This window comes from Tamandua tetradactyla, chromosome 3 (genome assembly GCF_023851605.1).
Source record: "Tamandua tetradactyla isolate mTamTet1 chromosome 3, mTamTet1.pri, whole genome shotgun sequence".
Taxonomy (NCBI): Eukaryota; Metazoa; Chordata; class Mammalia; order Pilosa; family Myrmecophagidae; genus Tamandua; species Tamandua tetradactyla.
In genome coordinates, this window is record NC_135329.1 from 202,520,628 (window position 1) to 202,542,432 (window position 21,805).

Below are 21,805 nucleotides of genomic sequence, written 5' to 3' on the forward strand. Positions count from 1 at the left end.
ATATGCTAACCTTCTTGATGGGCTTCTTATCACACTTGGAATGAAATCCAAACTACTTACCATACATAGTCTATCAAGCCCTCCAAGATCTGGGCCTAGCTTACTACTCCAATCATCTCTCTCCCAGCTGCCCCACATCCTGGAATGTGCTGGAATTGTTCCCACAGTAGGACTCTGCATCTGCTGCTCCTGCTGGGGGTATGCTTCAGCTGGGAGACAACCACGTGGCTCTCTCCCTCACCTCACTCAGGAGTTTGCTCAAACGCTGCCCCCTTTTCAGACCACCCTTATAAAAAACATCCATCCCACTTCCTCTTCTATATCTCTTTACACTAATTTTCTTCATAGCACTTACTCCCTGAAATTGTTACTTTCAGTTACTTGGTTGTCATTGCTCTCTTCCATTAGAATAATACACATTTCATGAGGATAGAGACCTACTACTTTGCTTTATCCACCAGACTCTCTATTTCCCAAAGCTGTATCTGGGCATATACTAGGTACTCTACAAGTAAACACAGAATGAATGAATGGATACATTAGTTGCACTGCTACAAATATATCTTATGAAATAACGTAATACTAATTAAATAAGCAAATTAAAATAGTAAGCAAACAATCATTAACAAGACTAGACTAAAAAAAAAAATTTCTTTAGTCAAAGGGCAAATTAGAGACTTAGGGGTTTGGGTGTTATATTGTGAGCCAAGACTTGCTCAGTCAACTGTCTTGACTGCTGCTCGGTATTTGCTGACATTAAAATCCATTTGAAACCAGGCTCTAGCTGTTTCTGAACTATTTGGATGCCCTGAGAAGCTCACCAAGATGCTTCCTTACGGTCATCAGGCTGAGGCAGGATGGACATGCCTTCAGCTACCCATTCTCCACCAACAACATTGTTCGCTTGTTTGAATGACAGCCACTTTCAATATACTTTATGTAATTACATTCAACATATTTCAATACTACTTATGCAACTGAAGAGAAATTGATACCAGAATTCTCCTGAATCAGCACTACTAGTCACCAAATCACTCTGTGCCCACAACGACACTCCTAAAGCACATATGACACATCAAAGAGTACAACCTATTAGGCAGTATCAAAAACAAGTTATGAACAAACAATGAAACTGAAGACAACTATGGGTATCACCCCTTGCCCTTCCAAGGATGGTCACTGGCAATATAATACAGACAGCCCAAGTTCAAATGATCAGTGGTCAACAATGAAAAAGAAACTGAAGCAAAACTGCCTGGAGTGTCTTCAGGAAGTTGGAATTTAGGCCCAAAGTAATGCAGGTCTTCAGCATCCCATAGGACCACAGAGTCATTTCTGTACCTGTCCTTCCAGCTAATCCATCCATGGCAAGAAGACTTTATGACACACAGGAGATGTCATGTCAGGCTTCCTAGGAGTTTCACAGGAGGCCAGAGACTTCCATGTGAAAAGTTATTACTTATCAATATTGAAGTAGCTAAAGAAAGCTATCTCTTTAATGGGATCTGAAAAGGTCATGGGGAAGGACTCTGCTGGCCTTTGTCTCTAGTAAACTAGGTATCGAAGGTTCCAGGAAAACTGGTACATGTAAAAATAAGTCATAAGCCAATGGAATGGAATCTTACAATTGACTGAACCTGTAAACTCACTGATAACAACCACACAAGCTAAGACATAACACCCTCTGACTGGCTGGCTGCTATATAAGCTATGGCTTTTCAAGCCTTACAAAATGTGGCATCACAGTTTCATTCTGAAGAGTAATAGCAGTCTTGAGAAATATGTTTCTCTCTCAGAAAAAAAACAGGTGATAAAAAAAAGTACAATAAACCCCTAGTAGTATTAAATGCATCTTAACTTTATGATTAGGATTGACGAAGCCATTGATAGAGGCCATTCATTACCAGTGTTTCTAAATTATTTTCAAACTGGACTAATAATCAAATACTCTATATATAAAATAGGAAGCTTCATTTAATAAGCTACCTTTTAAATCCTTTAATTATTTTCATAAATTACAATATTTTTGCCAAACATATCTTTGAAAACTTGAATGCTTCTTGCCCAAAGTTTTCTAAATAAATTATGCTTTAAAAACCATAAATTAAAACTAAATTTGACTGTGATTCATTTAATTTGATAAGTTTATGATCATACATCCTGCCCATGAAAATTTCTTACCTCGATTGATTCTTCCTGAGTACTTATTACTTCTGAAATAACTTTATTTATCTATTTATTGTCTGTTTTCCTCACTAAAATGGGGAATTTCTGTTCTCCATGAGGACAGAAATTAAGCCTTATTCACAGCTATGTTCCCAGCACCCAAAATAGTGCCTGGCATTATAAAATATTTGAGGAACAAATGAACGAATGATTAAATCTATTCAAAAATCTAAAACATATTCTCTATACACATATAAATATGCAACATACATGGTTTACATGTAGCATATAGTGTGCATTTAGATAGTATACAATAGACAAAGCACTATACACATCTTTATGTGGTCTAGCAGAAGGGCAAAGCATCCGCTGGAAACAGGACAACAGAGTTTCTTACTAACTCTACCAGGTAGCAGCTGAATTGTAAATCTTGGGCAAGTTACTTAACTTCTCTGGGCCTAAGCTTATTAATCTGTACAAAGAGTGTTGAGCCCCTTAAGTTACTGTTCTGGAGAGCTGGCTAAACCTAGAGCACAAGAGAGAAGACCTAGTTGTAAATTCCTGTGCAACCAAGTTGGAGCCCAGCTCAATATTCTTTCAGCAAAGCTTCTGACACTGACAAACCCAAATGAGGACAAAGAATCAGCTCACACTTAAATACCACCATGACTACCACCAGCCCTGTGAAAACATGGTCACCTGTAAAATCACAAATAGAGCAACCAACACTACCAAGATCACTGTCACAGTGAGAGCAAGGTAACAGAACCAGCTAGAGTTAGCTCCTGTGCAATCTCCATTTCATTCTCTAAAGCGTCCTTTCTTTGGGACAAGTAAACTGCAGAATTTAGATTCTATAGCTAATCCCAATGAGATGGTCTAAGCCCTTCACTAGGTAGGTGAGTCATGCTGGTTGTCAGTCTTTTCCCTATCTCTTCAAGATGGTCCTCTCACCTGCCTGGCACTGCTCAAAATTCTGGATCCCTGTCACAAAGAGTGCCAAGGCACAAAAGTCACGTTATTTCTCAACAAGAATTCTGTGGAAGAAAACATTCAATATTATCCAGCAATACTTTTGTTTGCCATACTTAATAAATAATTAAATCCATAGGCACCCGTATGATCCTGCAATCCTGTAGTTATGTGTATATTTGGAGGAACTGAGAGTGAAGACACGAATGGACATTTGCACACTCATGTTTATGGCAGTAGAGTTCTCTGTGCAATGGATGGAAGTGACCTCGGGGTACCTGAACAGAGGAGTGGAAGGGGGAACTGTGGTGCATATGTACAATGGACTACTGAGTGGCTACAAGAAGGAATGAAGTTGTGGGGCATACCACTAGGTAAATGAAATGTGAGGGCAGTATTTTGAATGAAATAAGCCAGAAACGAAAAGACAAATATCATGCCTTACTAATATGGACTAACTATAACGTGCAAGCTCTGAGAATTGGATTCGAGAGCATAGGTTATCATGGGAAGGCCTATCGTAAAGGTACCTAGATTGGAAGCTCTTACAGCAGTCACATCTATTCCAGAGTTGTAACCGCTTTTTTCTAAATTCTGAGATGCTGGGCATTCTGTGTATTATCTGGTTGTTCCTGGAACTTCAGGAGTTAGTTGTGATACCTGAGACTCAGAGCTTAAGTTCTAAAGCTATGAAAGTCAGCATTACCCCATACAGCAACTGTTGAAAACACCGAAAAAGTGATCAGACTTTAACTAGAGAAATGAATGAAGCTGATCTGGGTAGGACTAAGGGAAAGCAGACTAAAGGGTAAAGGATGATATTGACTGTATTTTAAAACTTCAACTTCTGTGTGAGACCAAAGGAAGAGATGTTTATTTGGTGCAAAATTTATATTTTTGGTAGCACACTATCTAATCTAACTTGTATAGCCAGCTTATTCAAACACCATAGTTACATGGTACCTTGAAAAGGGAGTGAGAGCTTGTTGGTTTGTACAGATTGGTAGGATGCCCTGATAGATCCCAGAGCAATCTGGGCAGAAGATTAAAAAAGTATTTACAAAGCCCCCTTGAGGGATTGGGAAAAAGGTGGAAATAACCCTCCCCACCTGGGGAAGACCTGATATTCTCACAAGTACTGGAGACTGCCAATTTGATGGGCCAGGTCCTCAATCTTGGGGCTTGTCCTTATGAAATTTACTCCTGCAAAGGAGAAGCTAAGCCTACATATAATTACGCCTACAAGTCACCCCAGAGAACCTCTTTTGTTGCTCAGATGGCTTCTCTCTAAGCCAACTCTGCAGGTGTACTCTCTGCCCTCAATACTATGTGGGACATGACTCCCAGCGGTGTAAATATCCCTGGCAATGTAGGACATGACTCCTGCAGATGAGCCTAGCCCTGGCATCATGGGTGTAAGAAAGCTTTCTTGACCAAAAGGGGGAAGATAAATGAGACAAAATAAAGTTGCAGTGGCTGAGAGACTTAAAATAGAGCCAAGAGATCATTCTGGAGATTATTCTTATCTATATAAATATCCCCTTTCAATTTTTGGTGTATTGGAGTAGCTAGAGGGAAATATCTGAAGCTGTTAAACTGTAATCCAATAGCCTTGCTTCTTGAAGATGACTGATTAACTGTAGAGCTTTTACGGTGTGAACATGTAATTGTGAAAACCTTGTGACTGACACTCCCTTTATTCAGTCTATGGACAGATTAATAAAAACATTTTTTTAAATAAATAAATAATAGGGGTTTCAGTTTCCCAGAATTTAACAGTACAATACTTCCATGAAATAAATACCTGAACTAGACAGTCAACTTTCACATATCTCTTCAGGCACTCAATCACATTACATTCGTCTAGCCAAGACATCAGGGAAGCTATCTACATTTGTAAACTATTTTGAATAAGAACCTAAATGTTCTTATTTCTGTTTTGGAAAGAACATAAATGAAAGCACCCCTGTGTTCTAAGGGGGAAAGAGGACGTGAGGCATTTAATTCAAATCACTACAAACCTTAGGATCAAAAGGCAAGTCGTAACTGCACTTTCATATATTCTTTCATTTGATCCTCAAAACAACACTGTAAGATACTTTAGGGAAATATTACTACATCTACACCCTCCCCCCCACCGCCCCCAACAACCACCAATTTCATGAGCTAGAAAATTAGGTCAAAGAACAACCAGTCCCAGAAGGTAGCAGAATCAGGAACAGAATTCACATCTCTTTTCTTGTCCATGCTGGTTCTGGTATATCACTTGAACTTATAATTATATTAGTCAACCTAGGCTTGCATTATAATATATATAGAATCATTATTGCACATATCTATTAGAAATAGCCAAGGGATTGAAAAGTATAACATATACACTATTTCGTTTAGCGGAACAAATACCATGAATGGTAGGAAATGAAAGAATGTTATCAAGACAAGAAAAGTGATGCTAGTAAATTCTTTTTTTCCACATCAACCTTCTTCTTCTTTTTTAAATTTTTAATCCTCTTATGGAAACTGATTACAAGAAAGAAATCTTGGGATCAGGAAAGCAGAACTGAAACCTAAATCTTATTATACTGATAAGGATACTTACACAGGAAGCAATAAGTTACCACTGCTTCCTGTTTTAAGTATCCTTATCAGTAGGACATTAATTTCTTTTTAACCTCGCATATAGGACACTTCCCAAAATAACATCTTCTGATCTTCAGCTGTCAGCTGAAGTTGTTTCATAAATAGCTCAGCATATGTACTTCAGAGGGTTGGGAACACTCTAAGTGCAAATATAGTTCAGTAATACCAATTCCCCTTAGACTTCGGTGACAATCTAGAATGTGTAAAACCAAGCAGTCACAGAAATTCTACAGAGGAGATCATAAATATCTATTGTAAGTGACCTATAGAATGCTGCTTGGACTATTTCTGGAAATTTTAAAACAAAGATATATATCCCTATTTTTAATTAAAAAATTCCTATTTTTAGCAAATGGTTCAAAAAAAGAAAATAATATTTGCTTCAGGCCAGTTAAAATTCAAACAGTTCCAAAATTACCTTTTATCAAGGGATTTGTTTTGGTGAAATGGATATGCATAAAGAAACACCTGACTCCTCTATTTTAATCAACTTTTCCTGAGGCTTCCACAGTCAACAGACAACAAAACTGATTATGAGGGAATGTATTTTTCATGTAATCCAAGAAATATATGGAGAAAACACACACGTAGGTTTAAAAGATGCCTAGCTATAATCTTTATGATCTAGTATGTAAGGAATTCCATTGCCAGAATACACAACAAGCTCAGACAATTCCAGAGAGAAAATCAGTGTCTGCGTTTTGCAAGGAAAACAAGGGGCCATGTGGAATGGGACTATGGAGTGTCAATGGCCTAGGACTTTATTTTGTTTTGTGTCCTGGTACTTGAACAAAACATTGGTGCCTGCACCACCTCCTCTTTTCCCTCTTCTTACTCCCAATCCTACAAGACATGCAGCGCAGAAGAGAGAGAGAACGGGTTTTGCGTCTAAGTCAGTAGCAGCCCTTCCAGAGGGTATACTTAAGGTTCACTGTACCTTGCATGTAACTAACACTCAAAAATATTTGAAGACTGTTAAAAGACTGTAATATGATCCTCACACCCCCTTTTGCCAACTGCTAAGTAGTTGCCTTTTGTCACGCCAAGTCAATCAGGCACTGATTCCATGGTGGGGGGGGGAGGGGGCAATTCTGTGCTGCTGGCAAGGAAAGCCCTGTACCCCAGCCTACAATTTCAGACCGAGATGGACCCTGTGGCCATCTTGAGTGAACAACCCAGTGCCCAGACCAGGCAGTGCACTGTGTGGTTGTATCTCTGATACAATGATCAACTCCGGAATTCCACTGGGGGTCCAGAACTGATGACAGCCAAGCTCCATTCACTTGATTAACTGGATTCACTGAGACATGGAGGTTGCTTATGGTAAGAAAAAATAGAAATTTTATAAATATCTACACTTGGTCAACATCATGAAATACTATTAAAAAGACTACTATCAGCTTCAAGGAACTCTGTTTAAAAAAATCTAAACAGCTATGTCCTTCAACAAATATGAGATCTCTTAATTAACACTGAATCCATCCAGGATAATGGTTGAGAGCACTTTCTTTGGAATTAGACATACCACAGGGATCTTAGGCAGCTTAAGTAAAGCAAGGTATATGAAGTCATTCACATGGTCCTTGTACAGTCAGTAAAGAACAAAGAACAGCGGCTATGATTAATAAACTCTCTGAGCCACAATTTATTCAGCTATAAAATAAGTGGACCAAATTATTTTCAGCTCTGAGCTAAATTTAATATTTAATTTCTATTACATGGCTTAGGGAAAACATACTCATATAATGTAAAGCAAGACCTTAAAGCTTATTTATCTATTTCCAAGAAATTTTCCACATTGGAAAAAGGAGGCAATGGTGCATAACTCAAGCTTGTTCCTCTGGTCTGGGATTCAAAGTTCCAAAGTAGTATGTTAGGATCTGACAGTGTTAAGAGTAGAATCCAAGCATCCTTAAATAAGCACCAAAACTAAGTTCAACAAAACAAAATGGAAGGAAAAAGAAACAGAACAAAACAAAATCAGATACGCATAAATAGTTTTGTAGGAAGAGAACTTAAGAAGGCTCTAATGATCACAGTGGCTCCAAGGCTGTAACAAATCTGTAATGTTCAACTGTCACTGAAAAAATCAACACTGGGAAGTTGAATATATTAAAATGGGAGAACACGGAGAAACCAGGGACACTGTACTACAAAATGTTGGCCAATTCTGGGCAGGAAAAAGATGTGGAAAACTATATAGGTCCTGGAAACAACTACAAAGTTGATTCAAGGCTTGAGAAATGAGAATGGTGAATAAACCTTAAAAATTATTAACGTTAAGGGAAACCTGAGAGCCAATTCACAAAGGTCTTCAAACATAGGTAAGGAAATATCTCAGGAAAGGACAGAGGGCTGAATAAACAAACTAAGATACATCCACACATAAACACAAACACACACAATTATGGATGTGTCACAGGGAGACAGGAGCCAAATGAAAGAGCTCCCAATGGCCAAAGCCACAATAATTCGCACTAATAATATTAATAATAAAGCCGTATTGGACTATAATCCAAAGTATAAAATAGCCATGAGAATACTGATATAAATATGATTGACTGAACAAATATATGGAGAAAAAGAGACAAATGACCCATGCAGACGAATTCCAGACAATATCTGTAGATATTCCTCTCCTTTCTTCCCAAAAGTAAGAGGGTAGAAGGGAGGAGAGCAACCTTTACAGTGGAAAAACTTCAGGTGATCAAGGTCAGGTGATCAATCTACATCAATATTGATAAGTCACATTGATAACATGTTCCCTTGATATGGCAGGATGAGAACGGCATTTTATCTCTGTGAATTAATAAAGGCACTTTATCCCTATCTTCTCATGGAAAACAAAAACAAAAACATGTTAGACAAATCCCAACTGAGGGACGTTCTACAAACTAACTACCCAGTACTCTTCAAAAGTGTTAAAGTCACCAAAAACAAGAAAAATCAGAGAAACTGTCACAACCAAGTGGAGCCTAAGAAGACATGATGACTTATTGGAATATAGTGTCCTAGATGGGTTCCTAGAACAGAAAAAAGGGCATTAGGGTAATATTGAGGAACTCTGAATAAAGTAAGGACTTTAAAATGTATAATATAATAATGTATCAATACTGGTTCATTAATTGTAACAAATAGGAAAAATTAGGTGTGGTGCACAGGAAAACTCTGTAGTATCCTTATAATAATTTTGTAAATCTAAAACTGATCTACAAGAAAAGAGTTTATTTTAAAAATGCTAATGAATTAAAACTGAATGGTAAGACAAGTTTAGGTAATTATAGAACTATTCATGCAGTTTGCTCTTCAAATAGTTTCAAATGTTCTTTTCCTGGCCACTTTAAAGAACTCCAAATTGTAATTCTATTTGGTGAATTATTACTTTTTATAGACAAGAGAGATGACGTAAAATTTCTTTCAGAGGAAATGGACCCTAAAATTAAATTTCAGCAAATGAATATATGCTATATTTGAAACCCAGAAAAGTCATGTTCAATTTATTTTAGCATTGCCTGATCATTTATGAAACATTATAAGTTTATGACTATTTTTTGCTACAGATTTCTCTTTAAATTCACTTAGCCTTATTTCCTCCCTTAGTAAACTTATTAGTAACAGTACCAAAATTGTTATGACTTCCTGTTTTATCTTCTACGCACTTAAACATGTTCACTGTATTTTATTTTTAATTTATTTTGGCACCTTAAGTAATTTACAAATTTTTTTATTATATAAATTTAAGTCTTCTGATTAAATATAATCTATAACCTCCAAAAAAATTTTTTAAAAGGACAGGAGCCTATTTAAGGCTACCACTAAAATCAGAATGAGGGGAATGCTCTTCCTTGAAAATGAAGAATTCAAGTTCGCTCTAAAGGAATTTCCTTACCATAAAAGCTGTTAACCTCTAGGAAAAGTTATCTCAAAGTTGAGGATTTCATCTTGTGATCTGTAGATCTAGCAGGAATACGACTGAATGTCTTTATCAGTCAAATATGCAATACTATGGAAATGAAAGCTTTTCACAGAAGAGCAGTTTCAAAATATCAGTCCTTTCCTCACAAACATTTTGCACAAGCAATTAATCTACTGAAAATCATATGGACTATTTCACTATTAGAATTTTCTAACAAAATTCCAGAAAAGGAAGGTTAGTATCTACACATCACTATTTTTGCATGAGAGTCAAAAAGAAAACTGTTAATAATAACAAGTGAAAATTAATAACAGCCATATAAGTTGCAGCACCTGATGCCAATGCACACTCGTGGCCCCCCACACACACATGTGGCCACACTTGTGAGGTCCAGTCTTTTCTGAGGCCTCCAGGAGATACAACATGCTCCCCACACCCTTCTTCTTGGTTTTGCCTGTTCCAAATAATCGCTTTCAACCACGACCGTCTCTTCCCAACAAACACATACCAACTTCAACTCTCTCACTTCCCTCTCTTTTACACCCTGCCCTATTAGTCAGAAAAACTGACTTTGATTCATTTGTGAGTCACAAGGTAACCTTAGTCGCGCTGATAAAGATAAGAGGAGTGCCAATGATGTACTTACGTCCAGGAAAAAGGAAGTCATGAATTCTAAACTGAAACTGGATATACAAATCAGTGTTGTCAACGCCTCAAGTGGATTAAAGCAGCCAGAAGTACCTGTCACTTCTCGGTGCATCTCATTCGTACCCTAGGAAAAACAGTCCTTCCTTCCCTTCTCACCCAACCAGTCCACAAAAAAGGAACTCTAGAAGGACCTAAATTTTTGTCTATTCTTCACCGCTGTAACTCAAGAACTTAAATCATACCTGACACACAGCAGAAATTTCCCAACTCCTTGGCTGTATTAATCAATTCAGCAGACAATCTTCCATGTCTGGTCTACAAAATAACCTTTAAAAAGAAGATGCTGGCCCTAACATTTGAGTCTTCAGCAATTCCCCACCACCATCCTCACGGTCAATTATAATATTTCTGCATACATTCAGGCTCATTAATTATTACAGCTTTCTTATGAATGAATGAATACATTTAAAACAAGATCCAGTACCTACCAAATGTCCAGCAGCAATAACATAATTAAGAAATTCTCTCTGTCCTCCTATTTAGAATATGTCAGCCTACATCACGGTCATATGCCGAGGTGACAGTAGATGTCTTATACTGTGCTTTAAAAACATTTGGTCCCACATTCATTCATTTGGTATCTACAACAAATAGTATCTACCAATTGTTACACACATCGTGCTCAGCATTCAGATCCAGTCAACCATGGTGGCAAAGAGAGTAAAGGCCTTGCTCAATACCAGATACATACCAGTTAGAAAACATTTATACCAGTTAGAAAACATTTTTAAGTTTTGGAAAGTAGCAAACGATCAAATGACTATAAAGAGTCAATAAAATTGAAGTCATGTTTCCAGTATATACATTATTACAGATGGGGAGTTGGGATATTCTATTAAAGGCTGACAAAAACATATCCTATGTTCTAGCTTAATACATTCTATTACTTTGATCATCACACCTAGTCTAGCCTCAATCAAATGAAATGAAAGAGAAATCAAGGGAAGAGTCTCACATCTAGGTTTAACAACTGCCTGGAGTAAGGGAACATTTTATCAAAGTAGCTAACAAGTGACATGCTGGCAAAACTGACTCGTCTATTCCTTTTCCCAGGCCCTAACCATATTTTAGTAGAGTGACTAATTAGCAACAAGATACACAAGAGGAAGATGAGGAATGAGCATAGGGATCTATTAGAAGAGAAGTCTATGAGTCACTAACTTAATAACTGGCCATTTTGAAAAATAGTGGTAATCATCACAGAATAATTATTCAAATGATTTTCTCATTGCTCTTGATATCTATAAACCTCAATGAAAAGTAGCCAGTGACCTAGATCAGTAACTACAATTAACATCAGAAGAACTATATTAGTAGAATAAAAGTTGATGTGCTACTGCTGGAAGCAGAGAAATAAATCTCATCAAAAGATTGGTTTGCAGAGAGGGAAAGTATCCAAGACCTTGAGATAAACTAGGACTTCAGACATAGTAATGATGCAAGTTCAATTAATTTTACCCAAGTTTTCAGAGCTGGTCATAGATTGCAAGCACGCTTGTAATTTTAATATGATATTATTAATTCTGGAGTAAAAGCTTTAAGTATTTGAGGGATAAAATGGGTTGAAGTATTCAAAATATATCTATGTTTTTTTCTCTGAGACTTCTAATGTCATCTCTCCACTGATTTGATGACTCTTTCCTAAATTGTTGGTAAACAATTCAGCAAGTAATTTGTGATTGCCTCCTCAGATGCTGGAATCAAGGAATGAATAGCAAACCTATTCTCATGGTCTTCAGTAGAAAAGAGTGCCAGTGACAAGCGATTCCATAGTATCTCAGGAAGAGAGAAAATTTACTGAAAGAAGAGAGGTAGTCTTGACTCAAGCAAGTAAAACATTTTAAGTGTTTTCTTTGATCAATTAAATGTATTGATTTTTGCACTGCAAATGCAATTTTACTCCCTTATGCTGGAAATCCATTCAGAACTCTTCAGAGTTAAGAGCTATTTGTTTATCTTACTAAATACCTCCTGCCACTATTTAAAAAATAACATTCCCCATGCCAAAAAAAGAAAAAGAAAAAGTCCCAAAGTTCCTTTTCTAGTGAGTAACAGTAAATCATATCAGTTAGGGCTGAGTGGAGGGATTGGTGAAATGGAGCTCTGTTCTTAGAGAAAAGACACATTAATTTAACAGACATTTAAAAGTAGCCAGTGAAATAGACTGAATTGGGCGACATGGGTTTTTGCTGCACGCTTGATAATGCAAAGATGCTTTCCAACAGCCTGTCTCATACAGCCTGGTGGTAAGCAGGTTTTGAAGACATAAAAACATTCCACGAATGAGTTTCAAGCTGGAGGCTAAAAGCAGCAGCCATTCATTTTTCCATCTTGAGACACATTCCTCACCCAGTTCAAAGGCCCCAGAAACAACAAGACTGCACACTTTCTGAAGGTTGTCCCTTGTAGGTACTTGTGAGCAAATGAAAGTTAAAGCTGCAAAATATTTTTAAAGACCTAGCCTTGGGAATGTAACTCTTTATTGGACTGTATTTTCCACCCCCAAACACCCCCTAAACACACACACAAGTTTACAAAAAAGGAAAAGTTTTCATTATAATCCCAATGACTTCTCAGATATTCTATTAGTGGAAGTTTAAGTATCTATTTTTTAAAAACTGCAATATTTCTTTTCCTTAATCTAACCAGAGGGAAAGGGATCCACTTTGAAAGGAAGTTATTGTTTAGCTGTGGTTCAAAGAATGTGTTGGAATTGGGAAGGGGGCAGATAGGGAAAGTGACAGGGTCAGGGGGTGGTATTGGGAGATGAATTGGAGCTGCTAAGGTCACAATAAAAATACCAACTTAACTGGCTCCTCATAAAACTTGAGGGCTCCCTACTTCCCTGGCTCCCACCCCCAAGCCATGACTTACTTTATACAGTGTCCCAATTTGTTTTGTTCTGTAACCTCAGGGACATAAAAGGCACTTGATTTGAGATTTTGCCAAAAGAAAAATGTAAATTCTGGCTGGTAAGAGATCTGGGCAAAGAGTTAAAAAATATATATATTTCCTTCACTTTGAATGGAATATTGCAAACCATTTGCATTAGCTTTCCAATAATCAGCAGGTCCACCTTAACAAAACCTAGACTTACGCTCAGGTGAGAAAACCTTTTTCAAACAATTTACAAATCTTTGGCTCCATTTGCTCCTCTCATCTCCCCTCCAAAAATTCTAGTTCTCCAAGTTCTCATGCAGTTCAGCCGGCTGTGTAAAAATCACCCTCTTAGACCAACCAGCCGCCACCCCGCCCTACAACTGACTGTTGTCCCACGAGTTTATCAAGGAGAACAACTGCCCAGTTGAACCCAGCCAAGGGCACCAACCCACTTAATAGAAAGCTCACAAATGATTGATGTTTTAAGGAATTATGTTTTGGAGTGGTACACATCAAAAGCTAAGTGATCATAAGCCTAAGAAACTAGACGTCTTCACATATGACACTCTTTAACTCTTAAATTCATGTGGATGAATTTCATTTGAAGAAGCACTCCTCCTTACTCTAGAAAATCTGGAGAAAAACGCATATTGTTATTAACATACTTATTTGCGAGCCACCCAAAATGACAGAATTTAAATAAAAACTACCAGTATTTTATCTGCTATCATACTTTAAAAAGTTTTTCTTTGGTAAAAAGAACTCCCCCAGTATTGTATTACCTGGGCCACAATCAGCAAGGACACTGGTGCATCAGTCATAAATGTTTTGAACAATTAGAAAATTCCTCTTTGGTTTAACATAAAAATTATGTTAGCAATGCACAGATCTTCCTTAGGAGACATGATGGATTCTCTCAATTCCACCCCTGTCCAATATTAATAACTTGGGAGAATATGAGAGAGAGTACATTATCAGTATAAAGGAATTGCCTTAATTATTTGCACGCAATCTTATGTCTAAGATAAATTGCTCCCAGAATTTAAAATAATGAAAGACTATTTCGATCCCAACAAAAAGCATTAACTCTTTTGAGCTTTCAAAAATATAATAATAGTACCTTAGGGGTCCAGAAGGTCCTCAAAGGGATTCTTAACATTTTTATCTAGTCCTACTATAGTATATTAATTGGGCGGGGGGGGTGGGGGGGAGAGGGAAGTGCAAGAATAAAAAGGGATGCTTAAGTACTGCCATAAAAGTGAACAGAAGAAAGCAAAGTAATAAAGATTAAAATGATAGCGCTTGAATGCTTTCCCTTCTTAATCAATTTGCGCAAACTCCAGTAGATCATTTTTTAATCAGTGCTTTTCCTCCTTTACTGGATTACTCTAGATTAATCACTAGTCAACTTTTTTAATCTGGGAGGTCAAAGAAAGAGGCATTGAAAGGAGAGGACTTTCCTTTTTTCCTTTAACAAAAAAGCAGTGAGCCTATTGTAAAGTAGGTGGTCTGCTGTGCTCCTTTAGTGCAGAAATTTGGAATCTGAGTATGTTCTTCCGTGGAAGGCGCTAAACAGTTGGGCATTTAACCAACTTTCTATTACTAAACTTCAAAATTTCAAAATCGATGAGCATTCTGTCTCTGAGAAGATAAATAAAAACCCATCAACAATGCTGGCCTGTGAGAAGCGAATCTAGGGCACCTAGATGGGAAGGAGTCCGTTTTTCAAGCTGCGTCTTTTTTTATCAATTGAAACTTGAAACTTATAGCATATTCATGTATTGTCTATATCAAAAAAATAAAAGAAAAAATACTGTGAATAGACAAGAAGCCAATAAAAATTGGTGGTCTTAAAAAATACTTTTTATGTTTCTGTAAGAGACTACTCTAAATATCATCTGCACATCATCAAAACACAGAGATCAGTTTAAGAGAGAGCAATGATAAAATGTCAAAGGAGATTATAACTTCCAATGTGAATCAAGCACAGGAATCAGAATTCACAGGGCTAGAGCCTTTCACTACCAAAAATAAAAACCACCCACAAAAAAGGAGGAAAAAAAATACTCCTTGAATAAAGTTTCTAAGAATGAGTAAAAAGACTTTAAAATTTCATTTGTAGACTCCAGCATACCCCAATTCCTAACACTGACCAGTCCCTAATAACCAAGCCCATTAAATTCCTGTTCCTTTAATACTTGGACACCTCTCCCTCACTTAGACTACAGATCCAAAGCAAAGTGGATTTTTCTTGCTCCTTGCCAATATCATGTTTGCTAACTGAATATATGAAAATGGGCCACTCTTCCAAATGATAGTTTAACAGCTTTATAAACTATTTAGTATGCCAGTGTCATACTGAACAGGAGGCTATGGTTAGAATGAAGGAAAGTGAAAAACTTCAAGGTTTCTGGGCACAAAAGCATATGAAAAATGCTGACTTCCATGCATTTCATGTTCTGAATCTTGCCCCCATCTGCACCCCAATAAGTTGTGCCATAAGAAATTTAGTAAGTTCTAGGTGAATTCCCCTTGCTCCTATTTTTTTCTTCATTTCACATACCCAGACTTTTCCCTCACAATAATGTGTGTATTATTTGGAATATAATAGATGTTCAATAGTGTTTACTGAAGAAAAGAAAAGAAGAGGGAGGTTTGGGGCCTATCTGGCTAAGGGCAGAAAATGTATGTTGGAATTGGGTCATGGGTAACCTTGAATGCTGCACTTGAGACTGGTAAACATCTGCTGATTATTCCCATAACCTCTAAAATTCAAGGGTAAGTGTGACTACTTTTCTTACCCTATAGAGTCCTCCACAGAATTTTAACATGAACAGGGAAGTGATCATTAGAGAGATGATAGCTGAAGACATAGTAATTATTGAATATTCCAGAGGCCTTTAGCTGACTAGTTTTATAAATTCCTATTTTTTTTAAATTTTGCTTGTCTCATTTAGATCATAAACTTCCTAAAAGCAACACTTTTGATTTTCTGTGCACAATATAATTTGTTTGCCACTCAACACATATTTGAAAGAATAACTCTTTGATCATTTCAACAAATATTTATCAACTTCTCAAACAATCACCAACTTCTCAAGAGTAAGAGACATTGCTTAGAAACATGACCTAAGTAGCAGAGGATTGGATCAGAGAACTTGCACCAAAGCACCCTTCAGTCAAAAAAAAAGGGAAAAAGTTCATGAAACGCTTTTTTTTTTTTTTGCCTCAGGACAAGTTAGGCTTCACTGGTATCACCTTTGGCCCAACTAATGAACATCCAAGTTTTTGAATTTTTTTTTTTACCAGTTTTCCTCTACCCAGATCAGGGGTGGATGGTATACAGTGTAAAAGCAAAGAGAAAACAACACAACATGCAATGGTGAAAGGAAAACAATGCAAAAACAATGGATGCTATCAGATTACTCGATAAAACACTCAAGGTGGGATAATAAAACCGCAATATCCTCTTCCTTTAAGATAGTGTGGTGGCTTAGAGCTAGGTACCCCAGAAAAACAGGTCCTTAAACTTAATCCATTCCTGCGGTTGCGAATCCATTATAAGTAGGACCTTTTGATGAGGTTACTTCAGTTAAGGTATGATCCAGCTCTGTCAGGATGAAGACCTTACAGGGAACACCACAGAGGGAAAGAGAGAAAGCCACAGGGGCACCCAGAAGCTGGAAGTCTACAGAAGCTAGGGGAGAAAGGAGAAGCCAGGATAGGCCACCATGTATATCATATGCACTGCCACGTGACAGAAAAGCCAAAAACCAAGGAGCTAAAGTAACCAGCCCCCAAATGCCAGTCTTCTGAGAGAAAGAAGTGACTTGCTGATGCCTTGATTTTGGAATTCTCTTAGCATTGAAACCATAAGCCAACAAATTTCCATTGTTTAAGCCACCCATTGCACAGTATTTAGCATCTAGGAAACTCAAACAGCTAGACACAATCAAATCGACCCACGTATTAACTCTACCGCCATCATGAATGAAAACGTAGAAAAAAGGTTGAAGAAGAAAAGCAGACTTTTCAACATAAACACTTCATTTTTAAATGATCTTCTTTATTCAAAGATCGCTGACTCATTTATCCAACCAAATTTATTTTAACAAATAGATTATAGCAGAGCCTGTAGCAAGAGTATTATGAAAGTTGAAAATGTTCCTATTCCCACAGATGACAGTACCTTACACTTATCTAATCTATCTTTCCGCTTTTTCTGTAAATTAAGAATGGAAGAGATATCAGCATTTCCATAACATATGACAAGGAAAAGAGGCAAATAAATGATATTTACTAGTTTCATCATTAAAAAAACATAACTTTTTAAATTAACTGTTACATATTAGTTTAATAACATACTGATATTAAAATGTAATTGTTAATAGTCAATGTGGGAATACCCTCTGAATATGTTTCAGTAACATTTTTAAAGAGCTTTAAAAGTCTGTACCCAGATATGATATGGATCAATAAGTTAATGAAATAATAATCAATTACATAATTTAAGATGTGGTAGAGGAAAATATCTAATATTTTAAAACATAAAAAGTATTATTAGGGAAAGACGTTAGAGAATCTTTAAGTGTGAAACTGACTTCAAACAGAATTCATAAGAAGTCATTTTCCTTGAATACAATTTCTAGTAACTCTGTAACAGGAGGAAATAGTTGAGGAAATGACTTTCTTTAAGATAAAACAAACAAATCCTTAAAACTGTGAAGTGTTTCATCATCTTAAATTACCATTCACCAAAATAAAAGGAACCATTTATATGCTATACAGCTGAAAAATATATCTGATTATAGAGGAGAATTAGAAAAGAGTCTGTGAGTGGCATTTGAATGGGAGAGTCAATAGACTATTCTAATGATTTATGAAATACACATGGAGGTGCCTAAAGGGTGGCTGATTCTCAATACACTGGCAAGTGAATAACAATGGGTCAGCAAAGTCATATATAGCTCAACTAAGTAATCAAAAACTCTAAACCACAAAAAAGGTGGAGAGCACCAATTTTGCCCCCAGAAGTATTGATCTTTTTCACATACCTAAGAGGAAAAATAAAACTAAATGAAAGATTTCCTTTCCATTTGACTTAAATGGAGACCTAGTCGAAGAATCTGATGGTGTACGTGAGGAAATTATCCATAATAGTCCAACCACAAGAAGGGGTGATTTCCAACAGAATATGGAATGTCACAGACATGCACTGGTTAAAACTTGACCTACATTGTGTGCGGGCAGGAAATTTCTGACAATTGACGATAAGATGCAGAACTAGCAGGTAACTTACCTTCAAGCATAAGTTCATTAAAAAATGAATGGGAGGAGGCAAGAAGAAGGCAGTACCTAATCCTGTCTAGAGATGGTAAAAATTTATGCTGATACAGACAGCAGAATCAATCTGCTAAAACCTGAAAATGACCCGTCCAAACAAGAAAGGTTAAAATCAGTCTTGAATCAGAGTATTTTTCCTTCCAGGTCCTAGTTTGAACATAAAAAATATCTGCTCTAAAGGCTAGAACAGAATATTCTAATGCACTTCATTACTATCTCAGAAAGCTTCTTCAGAAAGAATTCTCATTACAGCTGACCCATTAAGGAATGTAATTTTTTCCAAAATACTCCTATGTTTAGAGCTGTAAAGGCATTTAGAATAATTTAGAACAAAATTCTCAAGTTACTGAAGAGGAAATAGGTCCAGAGAAACTAAGTGACTTGCCCAAGGTCGCTCAGCAAGTGAAGGGCACAGGCTGTGCTAGAACCCACGATCTCTGGCTCCCATGAGCTGCTTTTCCATTGCATCATTCAAGATAGCATAAAGGTAATTTCCAGGAATTTTGATAAATTAAAAAAAAAAGGGCATGCCCTTTTGGATTCCAAGCCCTTTATTGTAAGGCAACTCTACGGAGTATTTATTTAGGGAGCAATCTGGTAAGTTAATACGTTATACGGAATTTTTATAGATTTATTTTTTTTTTTAACATATAAAGCTCCCTAAACAATGGCAGAAATTAAGGAGATTATTAGAAGCTCAAAGTTTTCTGGACAACAGTAATATTCTTCCATTGCTCAGAAGCATTTCTCCCATGGGGCAATCCCTTTTCAGTACATTTTCCCCAATGATGTTTCAACTGGCACCCAAGGAAAAACCCTATGTTTGGGGCTCATAATTCAGCTGAGGCAAGAGGATGCTGGATGGTGACTGCTGGGGGTAAAGGCAGATACTTTCACAGCATTTCCCTATCTTATTTTCCTCATTTTAGAAGGGGCAGATCTGAACACATTTCCCGTCCCATACACTAATACAGCTCACATGTTTTTGTTTATGTGAGAGTGCACAAGACAAATCTAGCAAAGCTTTCCAAATCTATTTACCCTAAAGGGCCTGTGATTTGGGCTCTCACTGGTTAAAAACAAATCTGCTTTTGAGAACCCAGGCAGCATTTTCTCCAAACCTCGGGAAGGAACCCTTACCAAGCCCTTTGTAATGCATCTCTAGATTCTGGCGATCTGGAAGCTGCTCTCCCCCCTTTCCAATGTCCTTGGGTGCGAAGGGACGGTCCTCCTCCCTCCTACCCAGGACGCAGCTCACCAAGTGTGGGTTTAAGTCAAACCCATCTTAAACCGAATGTTTTCAATCCCCCGCCCCCAGGAACGATCCCCCAAACAGTGCCAGCCACAGCACTTGTCGTTCCTACTCCTTTTAGTATTTTCTCTCTCTGCCATTAATAAGAGATTAAACTGTAAGAATCGGGAGACAACCCACTCACTCCTACAACCGCGTGCCGAGTCTCCCTCCCACTCGCGGATGTCAAGACCCGGAGTGAAAGGAACGTGGCGTCGTAGTAAAACCCATAGTAAAGAGAAGACAGAAACAAAATGGGGCACGTCACATGGCCACCGCCTGGATTTTTCTCAATTAAAAATAAGAGGAAGTGTGGGTTTCCGGCCTCTGTCAGTGGGCTGGGTGGACTTTTTCATTCTTGGGATTCTGGTCTAGATGCGCCGACAAGGCTGACTTCATAACACCCCCTGGGGGGAGGGGGATGCGTACTTAGCTCGTTCCGTGAGGTCCGGAGGGAGAAGGGTGGCCGGGGCTTTTGAGGGGGCCGCCACCCCACCCCCACCCCGTCCGACCCGGGCCCATCAGCGGCGGGGGGCTCCCAGGGCCCCAGGCCTCCCACCCCCGACGCCCCGCCCCCGACCGCCGCAGCTCGACTGTTGCTCACGCTGATTGGCTCTGGCGGGGCCCAATCAGCACACGGCTGCCCTGTGCGCCGCCCAGCGCCCGTCGCCCGCCGCGCCGCCCGCCCGACGGCCGGAGTCTGGCGAGGGTGGGACTCGTGGGAGCCCTCGCGGCAGGTTCCCCCGCCCCCGGCAAAAGGGGGCTTGGAGGGAAGAGGGGGGAGCCAAGTGCCAAAGAAAGGAGGAGGAAAGCAGGAAGCGAGGTTTCCCGGGAAAAGGGAAAGTGCCCGGGCCGAGAGGGTTTGCGCCAGACAAAAAGGCCACACAGGAGGGGAAGGGGAGGGAGGCGGGGAAGAGAGGAAGGCGCGGAGATGGAAACCTTGAAACCACACATAGGAAATAGAGGGAAAGGAAGGGAAATAAATGGTAATTTTGGGGGGGGGGCTATAACAAAGAATGAAAACCCCAAAACTGAACCGATGACGCGAGTGTAAAAGCCTGTTCTATCTGCCCAGCTGCAGTTCTAAACATAAAAGACAAATTTGAGGTAAATAATGGTTAAAGAGAGCTGGGCTGCTAAAACTAAGTCTGACAAGGTTTTTTTTTCTGTCTTTATCAGAGGGCAAAATTTACTCAACTACTCTCCAGAAAGTGCACTGAATAGGCCACAAGAACTGCAAAATCCTGAAGGGGCAGGGGAAGCAATGAGGGGGAAAACAAAGGGTATGGGATGGAGGTGGGGACAAGGAACTGGGAAACAATCCAGCAGGTCAAAACAAAGTTGGAGAAACAGATTGACGAGCGAGGAGAGACCCAGAAAAAGGTGCTGGAGACGAGGTAAAGCAGAAGGGCAACTAAGTCCTGAGCATTTGCGTTAAAAGCCTCACAAACGTTCTTTAATAGATGGTGAAAGTACCACACGAGCCAAGAAGTTTAAAATGAGGGGTTGGAAGAAAGAAGTCACCCCTCACAGCACCCTCATTTCCTCTCCCCATACTTGAGGTTTAAGGGAGAAATGTAGAAAAGACACTAATTGCTTAAGAAAGTTAGGAAAACAATGTTTCCACAAACTAACAGATTCCTAGGAGCAGCTGTTTACCACAGACAGGTCTGATTTCTTTTTGTTTCAGATGATAATTGACTATCAGAATAATCTCTTCAAACTCAACAGGGCAAAGGCAAGCAAACAGAATTCAGAATGTAAATGCGCCAGGTTAACACTGGTGTCCCACTTAAAACACACACACACACCCTCTCCATTTATTTACATTTTACAAATACATCTTGTAGAATTTTTCTGGCATGGTGCTGTCCAATTATAGTCTATTG

At 38.4% G+C, this 21,805-nt stretch overlaps 1 protein-coding gene across 4 annotated transcripts in view; it reads right to left on the reverse strand.

Moving 5' to 3' along the window:
- IRS1 (insulin receptor substrate 1) overlaps positions 1 to 21,805 on the reverse strand; it is a 57,584-nt gene that overhangs the window by 30,106 nt on the left and 5,673 nt on the right. The window lies entirely within an intron of this gene.